This window comes from Heptranchias perlo, chromosome 19 (assembly GCF_035084215.1).
Source record: "Heptranchias perlo isolate sHepPer1 chromosome 19, sHepPer1.hap1, whole genome shotgun sequence".
NCBI lineage: Eukaryota > Metazoa > Chordata > Chondrichthyes > Hexanchiformes > Hexanchidae > Heptranchias > Heptranchias perlo.
In genome coordinates, this window is record NC_090343.1 from 18,225,252 (window position 1) to 18,241,110 (window position 15,859).

Genomic DNA, 15,859 nt, shown 5'->3' on the forward strand with positions numbered 1-15,859 from the left:
GATGAAGCAAGAACTGAGAGGATATACTTATCAGGAAAGGCTGAACAGGTTGCGGGCTTCTAGAAAAGAGAAGGTTGAGGGGTAACCTGACAGAGGTCTTCAAAATTATGAAAGAGTTCAATAGGGTAGATATAGAGAAGACGTTTTCACTTGTGGGGGAGACTAAAACTAAGGTCCATAAATATAAGCTAGTCACCAATAAATCCAATAGGGAATTCAGGAGAAACTTCTTCTCCCAGAGAGTGGTTAGAACGTGGAACTCGGTATTACAAGGAGTAGTTGAGGCAAATAGCATAGACGCATTTAAGGGGAAGCTAGATAAGCACATGAGAGAGAAAGGAATAGAAGGATATGCTGATAGGGTTAGACGAGGAGGGGTGCAAGGAGGCTCATGTGGAGCAGAAATGCCGGCATAGACCAGTTGGGCCAAATGGCCTGTAATTGTGATGTAGATTCTATGTAATCCTATGTAATCCCACTGGTTAAAAGAAATGTCTGTCTTTAAAGTGCTTGTTAGCACATTGGGTTAACACAATGCCTTTTATGTCAAGAATCTGGCCTTGAATCAAGCCCATCCTAAGGGGATAAAATCTTCATTCTCTAACAGCTGAAAGTCTTACACTAAATGAGTTTGGGGAGTCTCACCTCAGTTTTTAGTGAGGGCAAGACTGCTGTAAACCTCCTATAACTTAAATTGCCGGTCTCACTCAGAGATGGCTAATACAGAAAATGGAAATGTCACACGAGTGTAGCAAGGGAGTTCTCTTGTGAGTTTGAGGTTATAGTGCAATATTGGGGAGAGTATATAAAGCTTTACTATGCACGTAGCTGATGATATATTTCACCTAGTATGGCTTAATTCATCAATGCAATGATGAATACCGAAAAACATCATCAATCTAAAGAAAAATATTGAAATATTTTACCCATTTTTGAATAAGTGACCTCAGTAGGTTACCATTGGATGTATCTGCTCAATCATCCCACAAAATGAGACTGTCTTTTAGTTCTCTCAAGTGCTTTGGGAATGGCCTGCATTACCCTCTTCCAAATCACTGCCAGCAGGATGACCGAAGGTGCAGAAATCAGAACTTTTTTTGCTCTCCCAGGCTAATTTTTCTTACTTCTCATTGAACCCCAAAGCACACCATCCTTTTTGATGTCCTTCACACAATGTATGCTCAATTTCAAGAGGACCAATTTAAAGGGCCATCTCTTATTTAAGTCAGGTTAGCATTTAAGTGAAGTCATCATATATATCTTCTGTACAAATCCCACAATTTCAACGGTAATGGATTTCCATTTTTTAATTTAAAAACTCAAGAAAAGTGTACAAAAGCATAAAGACTCAAGACTAAAATGAAAGATTTGTAAATTGTTTCATTACTTGTATTTTTAGCTAACTTTATCCTGAACGCTTAGGGTGCTTTTACACATCAGCTTTGGTGTTATGGCAAAGTCATCTTCAGCAATTAGTATATGGTTACACAATAGTTATGGTAATGGACCATCAGCCTCATTACAGCCTTGGTCCAAACATGGACAAAAGAGCTGAATTCCAGAGGTGAGGTGAGAGTGACTGCCCTTGACATCAAGGCAGCATTTGACCGAGTGTGGCATCAAGGAGCCCAAGTAAAATTGAAGTCAATGGGAATCAGGGGGAAAGCTCTCCAGTGGCTGGAGTCATGCCTAGCACAAAGGAAGATGGTAGTGGTTGTTGGAGGCCAATCATCTCAGCCCCAGGACATTGCTGCAGGAGTTCCTCAGGGCAGTGTCTTAGGCCCAACCATCTTCAGCTGCTTCATCAATGACCTTCCCTCCATCATAAGGTCAGAAATGGGGATGTTCGCTGATGACTGCACAGTGTTCAGTTCCATTCGCAACCCCTCAAATAATGAAGCAGTCCGAGCCCGCATGCAGCACGACCTGGACAACATCCAGTCTTGGGCTCATAAGTGGCAAGTAACATTCACGACAGATAAGTGCCAGGCAATGACCATCTCCAACAAGAGAGAGTCTAACCACCTCCCCTTGACATTCAACGGCATTACCATCGCCGAATCCCCCACCATCAACATCCTGGGGGGTCACCATTGACCAGAAACTTAACTGGACCAGCCATATAAATACTGTGGCTACGAGAGCAGGTCAGAGGCTGGGTATTCTGCGGCGAATGACTCACCTCCTGACTCCCCAAAGCCTTTCCACCATCTACAAGGCACAAGTCAGGAGTGTGATGGAATACTCTCCACTTGCTTGGATGAGTGCAGCTCCAACAACACTCAAGAAGCTCGACACCATCCAAGATAAAGCAGCCTGCTTGATTGGCACCCCATCCACCACCCTAAACATTCACTCCCTTCACCACCGGCGCACTGTGGCTGCAGTGTGTACCATCCACAGGATGCACTGCAGCAACTCACCAAGGCTTCTTCGACAGCACCTCCCAAACCCGCGACCTCTACCACCTAGAAGGACAAGAGCAGCAGGCACATGGGAACAACACCACCTGCACGTTCCCCTCCAAGTCACACACCATCCCGACTTGGAAATATATCGCCGTTCCTTCATTGTCGCTGGGTCAAAATCCTGGAACTCCCTTCCTAACAGCACTGTGGGAGAACCGTCACCACACGGACTGCAGCGGTTCAAGAAGGTGGCTCACCACCACCTTCTCGAGGGCAATTAGGGATGGGCAATCGACGCCCACATCCCATGAACGAATAAAAGAAAAGGTTGTGAGCTCTAAATCCCACCACAGGAAGTTCTGTAATTGAATTCAATAAATTTGGTAATTTGTGGCTGACATGAGAAAAATGACCATGAAAGCTGCTTGAGTGTCATTAAAACCCAATAAATTTACTCATGTCATTAAGGAAGGGAACTCACTGGCTGATGTATGAATCCAGTCCTGTGCTATGTTGTTCTGTTGTTAAACAATCACTCAAAAAGAAGGCCCATGATTATCTCAGGGCAGATAGGGATGGACCAATAAATGCCAGTATTGCCAATACCCTTCTTTCATATTCCAACAACTTTCATAACATCATAATATCATAACCGGAGTCAGAAGGAAGAAATGAAAATGGATTTGAAGAGCCAGTGTAAATAAGTTTTCCAAATCCTCGGTAAACTTGAGAACAATGCACTCTCAGTTTATGTGCAATGGTGTAAATGCACCTTTCGAGTCCTCATGAGCACAGAGCTTGTAAAATACCAGTGAGACCTGAGCACACAGAATTCTTTCTCCGATATAGTCTCCTATGATCTACTGATTTTCTCGGGATACATTTACACTGCAATGTAGTGTTGGTGGGAAGTAGTTTTGCCTCACGCTCATACTGCAATTATACTGTAAATCGAGTATCAGGGTCAAACCTGATAGCAGGGCAAATCAGAGTGAGTCTCTCTGGTGGAGGCAGCCTTACATTGTTTCACCCCAGAGTCAGTTCGGGTTTTAACACCCAATTTACACAATACAGGTTTAGCATGGAGGGAAGTAAAAACTGTTTCGCACCAATGCTAAACTTGTAATGTAAATGTGCCCTGTGAGAATCCCATCGATTTGAATTAACTCCAAATTCATACTTCCAAATTATATTGAGTGACAAAAACCATCTCCTATTTTGTTGAAAAATTAATTGACATATGTAAATGTCATGGGAATTTGCAAAAATGACTTTTAATTACTACAATGTAAAGATTTACATAAATTAGAATAAATTAGTTATTTGGTATTTATACATGTGACATTGGAGAAAAATGTTTCATTGTTACTGAGGCAGGACAAGAAAAACAAAATAGGGTGGATAAAGATTATAATTGGGTGCTGGGTCCCTCTCTACTTTTAATATTAGTTTCTCCTACCTTTTTGAGCATTAGGAGCTAGATAGAATTCAGGGGATATGCAGAGAAGATAAATGATGATTGAAAATTCCAAAACATTTCAGCAATTTTTTTAAAGATACATGGCTACTACTACTCAAGATAATGCAACTGCTAACTGAAAAGTATAACCATCTTGACTCATCAGTGCCTTGATTTTGCTGGATGCTATCTGTCACATTGCATGTTACAATCGACTTGCCATTCACAGCAGGACACAAATGAAATATCAAATATTCAGGTAGTGCTAGACCAGTCTATTAACCTGCCTACTAGGTTATGAACATATCATCACCTCATCATTCTTCATTGTAGTCCGCTTCTGATAGGCTTACTGTAATCTTGCGCCTGATAGTGGAACTGTTCGCTGTCTTCGTTGCTCAAAAAAATGTATTACGCCAGTTGCCTATTTGAAAGGAGTGGGGTTTCTTTCCCAAGCATTTGAGTTGGAAGCGAGCTTCGAGCTTGTTCTCCTGTGTGTGTATGAGAGAGAGAGAGACACGGCTTGCGTCAGGACCCGGGGGAGCCCTCACTCAGCAACTACTTCAACATCTCCAAGCTGCCAGGCAGAGCCAGTAGCAGTCAGCATTTAAGTACACCACGGCGCTCCGGGTATCTCCAACGGATCATCGCTTGCTAACCAGCCAGCAACCGGATAATGCTACAACTGCGCAAATAATGCGAAAAAAAGATCTAGATATGAGATCGCTTCTCATTTCCCTCTCTCTTCTAGTGCATCTATTGTCAAGCGCAGAGGGACAAGTCTTTGCAGGTAAGTTCAGCGTTGAAAGACTACATATACGGTGTAATGTATGCGTTATCTGCATGGGGTAAGTTGTGAAACTTGATGGAACAACCGTCGCTATCATGGTAGCCGTAGTTATGTAGTGCTGTATCTTAAAGTCCTTGTCATATTGAGTGACAGTTTATACTGTGCTCGCTCATGAGTATTTAAAATGGCAATTCTTAGCAAATTTAATTTGGATGCCCAGGTAATTTAGTCATAATCTGATTCAATCTCACCAATTACTTGTAGCTCTATATAAACAGTCAATAAAATTATTTGACCCTTTTGCAAGGATTTATTTTATAGGCTTCTCAAACATCACTCAGACCCACTTTCAGCGAGTGCTTCCTGAACTGGGTTGCATAACTTTTTGGTGAAGTTTACCATATGTTGTGAGAAAGGACAGGTTTGTTGTTCTCGGCTGTGGGCACTCATTACTCAAACCGAATAGGTTCTCGTCTTTCTCGCACTGCTACCTTTGAGGCTTCATATTTTCAGCCGAATTGAAACTAGAGTATTATTTATTTAAAAGGTTGTGTTACAACGAATCGAGTTAACACAAAGGTTTGAAAGGAAACAGGAGGTCCGTGCGGCTGTGTCTTAGTTAACAGTCCCCGGCAGTCGATCTCTCCTGTTCGCTTGGAGTCAGCAAACAATCTATGGGAACAGAAGTGTTACTGCAACCTTGAATCTTCTATATTGCATGCATATAAACCAAGAGTGCTGCAGGCACAAGTATTAATAATCAAAGCCTACAAGTAAAAAGTGTTTTTGGGGATAATTGGCAGCAAATTCTCTTGTTATGAACACTGGTGTGTGCGCGGGCGGCCCCCTGCTCTTATTGAGTCCCATCAATCCTTATAAGATCAACTGAAGTTTTGTCAACTAGATGTCTGATTCTCAGCCAAATGAAATCACATCAGGAGTAACACTGCATTTTTAGCACGGTAACACTGGCTGTTCTCATAAGGGATTCAAGCTTCAGCATCATTTGGAAAGAGCTCTGTTCTGAATTCAATTTAGCAGCATTTCATGAATCAAATATCTTTTGCACCTCACACAGAACGTTAACTTAAATGTGTTGAAGTCAAATTTTTGGTTTAGAGTGCACTAGATTTTCAGAAGTGTAACCCATAAATAAATGTATAGTTCCATGAAACATGATCTGCTGGTGGGAGATGTGAACGTTTATGGTAATGTGGAAAGCAGAAGAACAAACATTCTTGCATCAGGCACAGCAATCTTGAATGAAAGTAGTTGTGCATTCTTCTTTATGTGGTTAATTTGTACATTGCAACAGATCCCCTTTGTTCTTAATCTAAACTAATGAACAGCTAACTAAAGGCCACGTTGTAGATTTTCTGACCAATCCTTGCACAATATGAGATGCTTTATAGGCTGCAAATTAATTGAGTACGTACCTTTTAACTAGAAAATAAATGCCTTTGGATATCTTTCAAGTTGGTATTCCTTCCTCTGATATCATTACTAGCATCACAGGCCACATGCAAAAGCATTTGGGTGATTCAGTTCTGCCCCTTTTTTGGATGTTGGAGGGACAAAGAGCTAGAATGAGTTGGCAGGGTGGTAAAAGCATCAGGTCGCATGGTACTGAGCTCTACAGCCCAGAAAGGTCCCAGGTTTATTCCCTGGTCTGTGCTGAGTTGGCCAGTCTCACCTAGGATGAGGTGCTTTTGCTCTATTTGTGGAATGATACCCTCAATATTACTGGACTGAGGAGGAGAAAAATAACTGACCAGGGTTCCCATACATAAGACTATCCAAAGTAGAACTCCCTTTCACGAGGGGCTTGACCTGGGCCTATATCAGGCTTATTTATGATTTCTCTTAGTAACTGTAAGAATAATTAAATAAAAATGTGCTAATTTGCCAATCTTATGGTATTAGTTATGTAAATCAGTACTTTTTCTGGGGAGTGAGGCATTAGTCCTGCAAAGAACAGCACAGTCTATAGGTTAAAATTCAAATTCCTTGCAATGAAATATTTTTGTAAAGTATTTTTCTGCATAAGTTTATTCATTATAAGTAAAAAATAATTATTTCTGTTGTACGTGTTTCTGTAATCAATTAATAGTAACCATTTTTATAGTCCAATTCTTCCTCTTCCTCTTTTACATAGTTATGTTTCCCATAGAAGTTCTGACATTCCTGATAAGACCTGATAAGTATTCTTGTGATGTAGCTCATGTTACCATAGAACAGTCAAAAATGTGAGCGCATTAAATGTTTAAAAGCCTTAGATATAGATATACCAATGGAAATTGTGTTATGATAGTAAAATGAGATTCCTTATTCAGACTTAATTTAATATTTCATTTTTACTGCATCTCTTTGAACTTTTTACTCTTTTAAAGAAGAAAATTATTGCTGCCATGAGGTGGCGCTCTAAACAATACCATTTGAAAAGGGCCTCACTATTTTAATGCAAGTGAAAAGGCTTCAGCTTATTTCTAATGCTAAACCAACATTAGTGTTGGGTATAGTTATTCGTTTTAAACAGTATAACAAAAATAACCACATAAAAGCAAATCTGAAGCAAATATAGGCAGTTGATTATAATTTTCCAATTATAACAATCGCAGTGCTGTTGAATCAAAAGTACTCGTTCAGAATTTTGAATCCATGATATTCTGACTGTAGAATTCATTACAGATATAATGCACCCTAGTGTTGTGAAGGATTGATTCTGAGGAGCCTATATTTAAGATCATATGACTATTTACCCACTTTTATTGTATTGCATATACAGGTTTAATAACAAAAAATTACTGGTAATATTTTCAGTTTGTACATTTTCTAAATACAAATTAAATATTCCTCTTTAAGGTACTTTTCATAAATAAAACTGTAAAATGTTTTAATTTTGCACAAAATGATCAAAAAATGGATCTTAGTTGTGGTCCCTACCTTCCTTCACCCCTCCTTCAGGTTACCTGTAATGCAGACACAATACTGAGCCCATTGCATTACTCATTGTATTGTGCACTGCCTCAAAAGTGAGGCCTGGCAGGAGGTGGGCAGTGGGTATGCAGAGGTGGTGCCCACTCAGCTTGCCATTTGCAAAATGACAACCTTAGTAGGGTGGCATTTTGATTAATTAAGGAAAAACCGTCACCAAATTTAGGCATGCAGTCCCTTTAGCTATAATCTGAAAAAGAAATATAGATTCATGTGCAGTTTTAATAATTCAGGATTCCACGCAATATCCCACATGATGAGTTCCCAATCTCGGTCAAACTGTCATGGTGAGATGCTTTTCAAGAAGATAATTTAGAGAATACTTCAAGTTATATGGTGCAGTCTTGTGAATTTCCAAGTTGATGGTTCAAGAGCAGCACAGGAAGAGGTCTACGAACAGATTCTCTTTTAAATCAAACTGAAGCTTGTAGGAAAAAAACAAGCCATATTAAAAAAGTAAGTGGTTAGATATGTTAATGTTTTAATCTGGTTTTTGCATCATGCTTACGTGGATACAGGTTTATTAATTAGCTGGGGGTTTACATTCCTTGCCACGTAAATTAGCTGTTCTGTTAAATAAAGGAAAACTGTGAATGCTGGAAATCTGAAATAAATACAGAAAATACTGGAAATACACAGCAGCTCCATCAGCAGCTCTAAAGTGAAAAGACAGGTTAATGTTTTGGATGGTTGAAATACTAATCTGTATTTTTTCTTATCAGATGCTGACAGACATGCGGTGTATTTGCAGCATTTATTGCCTTTATATTTAAGATGTAAGCAGTTTTGTCAGTTTGTAGATTACAAAAAGTTTCAATTATTTCGATCCAGGGTAAAGCTGACCATTTTGGACACTTTCCAAGGTTGGTATCTTAGTGGAGATGTAGAAAATTAAAGAACCCATGAGATATCATTTTTTGCCTACCTGGACTCACCTGATAATTCACAAGCAACAAAGGTATGTTCAGTATCACAATTGTGACACAAATTTTGCCTCACTAGTTTTTATAATTTATTCTGTTTATGTCGTACATTAACAGTTTACCTGTTTAGGGATTAGGTAAAGTGAATCTGATAAAAGGGTTTAAGAATATGGGTTAGGGTTTGGTTCCAGTGCCACTGAAGTCAATAGTAGGCTTGTTTGATTGAGGTTTAGGATGTTTATCTGTGAAAAACTGATCAGCATACTAGAATTAGGTATAATTTAATTATGAAAGCATTATTTGAAGGCAATGTCTGCACAGACTAAATAACTTCTGCTGGCAGGTAAGATCATTAGGAGACTCTCCAATGGCTTAGCTGGTTAAGGCTGTGAATAGCTCAACTATAAAGACCAGGAAGGTTTCAGGTTTTAACTTTGACTTAGCTGATCTCAATTCAGACAATAATTGGGATTCTGCTGTTGGCAACACCTATGTTAGGGAAGGAAAAGTCAGCCGGGGTTCCTGCTTTTGATAGTTGTCCAGAGACTCTTGTTGGAAGTGTACATATGTGTACGTCAGGTAAGGTGAGGACAAATAATTTGCCAACACTCACCATCCAAGCTCACATGTGAAGAATGGCAACTTATGTGAGGCACTGGGTGGCAACTAGACAGAAGGAGTCAGCTGTTGTAAAAGGAAGAATCAGGAAAAGTGTGCAACACAATTATTAATTGCATACTACTGAGAAACTTGATTAGAGTCAATGAATCAGACATAAAGGAGTGAGCCACCACAACACCTTAAGTACAGAAACCTTTGCAATGGCTGTACTTTGATTTAATATGAAAATGAAGAAGTTCAGGATATAACTTTAATTTGAAAATATTTATTATGGGTTTGAACAAAGTGGAGAAAGAACTTGTATTCATAAAGCAGCTTATCACATCTCTCTAGAATTGCTTTGAAGTGCAGTCACTGTTACTATATCGGTGAATGCAGCAGTATTTTGTATACAGAAAGATCCCACAAACAGCAATGAGCTGAATAACAGGTCAGTCTATTTTTTGATGGTGAAATGTTAATCAAGACACTGGGAGAACTCCCTACTCTTCTTCAAACGATGGCATGGAATCTTTAAAATCCATCTGAAAAAGCATACGATCTTTGGTTTAATGTCTCATCCAAAGGATGGCACCTCCGACATTGCGGCACTTCCTCAGTGCTGCACTGAAGTCTCAGTCTGGATTATGTGCTTAGGTCCTGCAGCTAAGCTTGAATCCACAACCTTCTGACTAAGAAGGTGAGAGTACTACTACTGAGCCAAGTCTGAACAAGGTAAAACTACAGTACTTGCATAACAAGACAAGGAAACACCAGAATGTATTTGGAAGTTTAAAAGTCAAATTTCAACACTTTTCTCCGTGCAGTGCATATGATAATGGCTTAGGTTCTTTATAATGTTGTTGATCGTTCACAAATGATGGTAAGTTGATTAACTTTTTAATTCAAATAAATTTTAAGTTATTCTGAAAACGTATAACAATAGATCTTTGTTTTCAGACTTGTCTTTTTACAGTGACATATCAATTTTTATATTAACACAATTAATGCTGAAACATTGACATCATAAGTCAGTCAGCTGAAGCTGCCATAATGTGTACTCTCAATTACTAAAAGTATATATCGGATTGAATCTACTTTAACTGACAGTTCAGTTGTCCTTGAGGGAACAATGAATTTGGTTGTGCTTCAAATATTAGCAAGTCCTCTAAAAGTCTGTTTTGGTAAATTACAAAAGGAAAGGTTCATAAGTTGGTTGGTCATCACAAAGCTTTCTTTAATTAAAAAGTTCCTCCTTATATACCAACATGGCAAACTAATTTTACCTTGTAAGCAAGTAAAATATAAAATGTATCTCTAATGAATAAAACATAAAAGTAACTCATTCCAAATAACAAAGACAAATAAGTTGGGCTCTTTCTTTCTCCTGAGCTACTACAACAGAATGAAAAATCTAATCACTAAGATAACCCTGCGGAATTAATTACAAAACAGTAAGTTATATCCCTGGAGCGGTGGAGATGATTGGAATAGGATCCTCAGGCTTCATCTGTATAGCATGGTAAAGTGGCTTTAGACGAGAGCAGTCATATTGTAAATGTCAGAGCAATGATTTTGGTGTGATTGCATAAGTGCAATTTTTGAAAATCAGGCATCACAAAAGTGCATGCATACTTAGTGTCTGAATGAAAACTGCCCTTTTGAGTGGCTGAAAGTAACAGATTTGATTTTTAATTTTCTTCTATTAGAAGGATATCTGTTTTCTTTCAGCCCAAATCTCCATGTTTAAAAGAATCATTCTCATATACCAGGCTCCTTAAAGAAATGGGATCTCTCATGCTAAAATTGCTAATAAAACATTTTTAAGCTAATATTGTTCCTCTCATTGTGCAAATGACAAAAATATTTTTTAAAGAAAACCTGATGAAAGTCTACACCTTATCTGAGCAGGCCTTCTATCTTGACTACTTACTGAGGACTGTGCATAAGATACAATGGGGGCCATTTGCCAAGTAAGCACCACTGGTCGGTCGCCTCATCGCAAGCTGTGCATGACGGGAAATCACAGGAGCAGTGTCCGTGATTTCCTGTGCATGAATGGAAAATTGTGGGCAGCCCGCCGTGATTTCCTAAGCAAAGCTTGCCAGCAGCACAGCTATTTGTAAAATTGACCCTAATATCCTTTTATGGTTTGCATCGAAGTTGGAAAAAATTTGCAAAATAGATCATTTGATTTTTTTTAATGATTTGGAGTACATCATTTTTTGAAGTATGTTTTAAAAGTGTGCAAAAAACTTTATTCAGGATTCACCAAATAGCTTGGTAGATGGGAAATAGCATGCAGTGTTTGTTTTTTGCCAAGTATTCTTGGTGGTCTTGAAAGGAATGTTCCTTTAAGATGCATCAGTTGGTTTTTAAAATTAATTTTTGTTATTGAGTGTGAAAAAGCTATTTAAATTTTAAATGTGATATCCCCTGAGAAAGGGATCAATTTGTGGCTATCACTGCAGCCAGATTGCCTTTCATTAACTTGAAACTCTGTAGTCTGTTTACTAGCACAGCAGTAATTAATAAGGCATCACTTTTTAATAAAGCAGATTTATTTGAAATAAAAATGGTGCTACTTGGTTTATTACAGCTGTGCAACAACAGGGGAAATAGGATTCATTCTCGTCATGAATGAACCCAGTTCTTGGTTACTAGAGTATTGTTGGAAATCAATAGACCAGATGTAGTAAACATTGCACTACTCTGTGTGTTAAATTTATAGCATGTTCGCTGGTATCTTTCAGCCAAAACATATGCAAACACTGTTTATTTGTTGTATACCACAGATGATTGGAGTCAGATAACTCTGTTGTAATGAATGGTATTGAATTTACTACAGATAGTTATTACGTAGCAACAATATTGATTTTGCAGAAATCCAATATTGCAATAGAGAAATGCAGTTGCTGCAATGCTGAAGAACAAATTTACTTCACCCATCTAACAGAGACAAGTGAATAAATGAGAAATGGCATGGCCAAAATGGACGCCATATTTGTTTATAATCATGAAAAGACTTCACCAAATAGACCTTTCATGATTTGTATCTTATTTCAAAGATATGGCAGGATGCCTTTTCAGGTTTGTGCGCCCAAAGGCTCAAATAGAAAGGTCTAAAAATAAATCCAAACACTGTGTAAATTTTCATCAATCCGTACCTTCCTGGATGCATGTCATGTAGGTGCTTTCAGATTTTGTGCAATACTGATTGAAGTTCAAAAGGTTTATTCGAATGTATTGATTATAGAAACTATGATCAAATCCAGTTTTGATGTATAGGTTTAGAAAATGATGTTGGATGTCTTTTGAGATCATAATAATTTTAGCCATAGGTAAGTAGATTGTAGATATTAGCTCCACCTGGAGATCTCTGCTTTTAGATTCAGTACTGCTGTACCCGAGAAGCACCAGGAAGCACTGTATTATTAAAATACCATCCTTCATAACAGATGTTAGTCGTCTCTTCAGCCCATCCTGGTAGATCATAAGATCTCATAGAAGTACCAGCAAAGAGCATTTGGCACCAACATTACCGCCCCTCCCCCATCTATCAATGCGAATGAGTTGCCTTTGTATTCAATTTCTATAAATCAGCTATCTTTGATAATGGTTGAAATAATAATTGCCTGGCCAACATTGAATATTGTACAAAATTGCATGCTTAAAATAGAATGAAGTGGTGTTTGTTTCCAGTTGCTCATAATCATGTCTTATCATGTGTAAATAAAAATGAGGCCAAATGCTGACTACATGTCAAAAGGAAAAGAAATGTGTATTGCTATTTTACTATATTTTAGTCTTAGCTTGGCTCAATTGGTTTGGCCCTCTTGCCTCTGAATAAGAAGGTTAAGGTTCAGTCCCTACTTGAGCATTTCACTGTAGTACTGAGTGAGTGCTGCATTGTTGGAGGTGCTGCCCTTTTGGTGAAATGTTAAACTGAGGGCCCATCTGGTTGTTCTGGTGGATGGTAATGATTCTACGATACTATTTGAAGACGAGCAGTGAGTTCTCTCAGTGTACTGGCCAACATTCCTCCCTTAACCAATACCGCTATAAACAGATTAACTAGTCACTCACCTCATTTGCTGTTTATTGGACCTTGCTGAGCATAAATTGGCTGCCATGTTTGCCTGTATGACAACAGTGACTACTCTTCAATAGTAATTAATTGAATATATGAAATGCTCTGTGATGTTCTAAGGACAGGATACCTGTGATCAAAGTCATCAGATATGCAGATGACCTCGGATGCTGAATTTTGAACAGTGTACATTATTCAGGCCAGTAGCTGAAGGTCAGTTTCCAGCCAAGCAGAACCCTATCTGGAACTGTGATAGCTCTGCCCAGGAAAGAACTGTGTGCATGCTTGGGCATAGCTGTGGACAGTGGTTTCTTCCAGCTCCTTAAACATTTAATTTGAGATTAGGTGAGTTTACAAAGTGCTCAGGGGTCCAGTTCTGAGTATACTGTAAGTCAGGTCAGTCGTCGACTCCAGATTTACACTGCCGGTTTGGTGTTGGTCCAAAGGTAAAATCATTTCACGTCTGTGCTAAACTTGTAGTGTAAATACATCCACAGTGACCAAGCTGTTCTATTCAACAATAGCAGCTCATTTCAGGGAGCACCATGGTACTTTAGGATTTTATGTTGTCTAGTAAACAGTAAAAGCTACTTGGGTTTGGTGAACACTAATGCTTATGTAATTTACTTTAATTTCTGTATAATGTCTATATTTTGGATCACTTTCTGCGATAATGAAACAGAGGTGAAAATGGTGTGTTGCATACTTTAATTTCCAACTCTATATAAGGCATATATGATGCAGTTCAAATGCTGCTTTGCTAGCCACAAGAAACAGTACTTTTAAGGCAACATGTTGTCCAATTATAAGCCTAGCTGCTTTACAGTTAAAATTTTCATGATTCATGTAATTTCTTTTGAACACAGGCTGATACTTCTGTGGGTATTATTAGCAAAAGAAATTAGGGTTTACACAATCAATTAGGAATGTATCTGGTTAATCTGATCAGTATATAACAGAGGGAAATTATGGATTTTTCTGCTATTGCTCTATATAAGTTTCAGTTGCATATTTCTCGATGCCTAGTTATGGCAACATTATGAAAATCAGATTTGCAAGGAGGAATCCTTGTTTGAAAATATTGGCCAGTTTGGACAATCAAAGACTGCAGTCTGCCTTTGTTTTTACAACAGAATTTTTAGGCTGTTTGAAAGGTATGTCTTTGTCGAAAAGTGTTCCTTTGAAAATTGTATCTTCTAAATTGATTGAAATAAATACAGATAATAGTATAGAATGTTCAATACAACTGCCATACAAAACTTTTAAAACAGGACACTTCTTAAAAGGAGAAAAAATATGTATCTGCCACATCTGATTAAATGATCAAGTTACTACACATTTCACTTTGTACTTTTAAACTTACAGCTTCTTTGTCAAATGTGCAGTAAGATCCAGCACGGTACTGTGTCAAATCCTGACTTTTTCACATTATGTTTTTTAGCTGACAAGTTGAGCACTAAAAGTGCATTTCAATGTTTATTGTACTAATGTCACAAGAACAATGCTTGAATAACCCAGTGAAATGTATGTGTAGGTTATATCAAGGCCGTTCTGGCTGGCTAGATAAGAAGCTGATAATTGTTTATTGAATTTTATGTTGATGAAAGTATTTGATCAGTTAATCACTCATAATTAATTGGATAGCTCTAACTTGCTCTATACCTTAATTTATCTGGGACAAGCAAGGGGTTCTATTAAGTGAATAGTTGCCAGAACGATTGTAAGAAAGTAAGGTTATTGGGATAGATTTCTAAAATATTGATAGCCAGGAAATAGCTTTTTACCCATTTGTGAACTGGAATAGTTATCAAAACAAGAAAAATCAGCTGAACATTGTATTATTTAAATAATTCATTCTACATTTCACTTTTAATACATTAGCATATAAAATACCTATATAAATGGAATACTCGATGAACAATTGTGGAGTATGTAGAATTTGCCCTACTTGTGAAGAAAGCCTTGATAACTTACATCTGATAAAGTCACTCGAGAGCTATCAGGTCGTTCTCACTCAAAATTAAATTTTACATTTCGCAGTCCCTTCTTGACTACGTGCTCAGACTGTGCTTTAAAATAACGACTTGCAGATTAGCCATCACTGACTTTCCCTCTAATCAGCAGTGATTGAAATGGATAGAACTTGGCAGAAAGCTAGGTAAAGAGAATGTATTGTGTCCACATGGCAACAGTCTGCTAGAGTTTGCCAGTTAATCACATACATATTATGTTCATTTCCTAGACTACCTTTCATAATTTGTAAACCAGGAAGTACAATTTGAATGATTATACTGAAGGGTATTATACTGATGAAAAGTTTGACCACTGATTCAATCATAGGTATATGAATTTATACATTTGATTGAGTTACAGCAACAGTTTTTCCAGTTGCCCAGTCATATTTTAAAAACGCATTTCTTTATTTAAAACCAACATATGAGGGAAATCATAACCAATTAAAATGATACTTTTTGTGGGGGGGATTGCAGTTGTATTATATGATCATTAAATGGTACAATGGCATTTGTATTTTTCTGCACTGTGTTGCACGATAAAAACTGCATTACTTTTTTTTTACATGTTTATAAACACTCT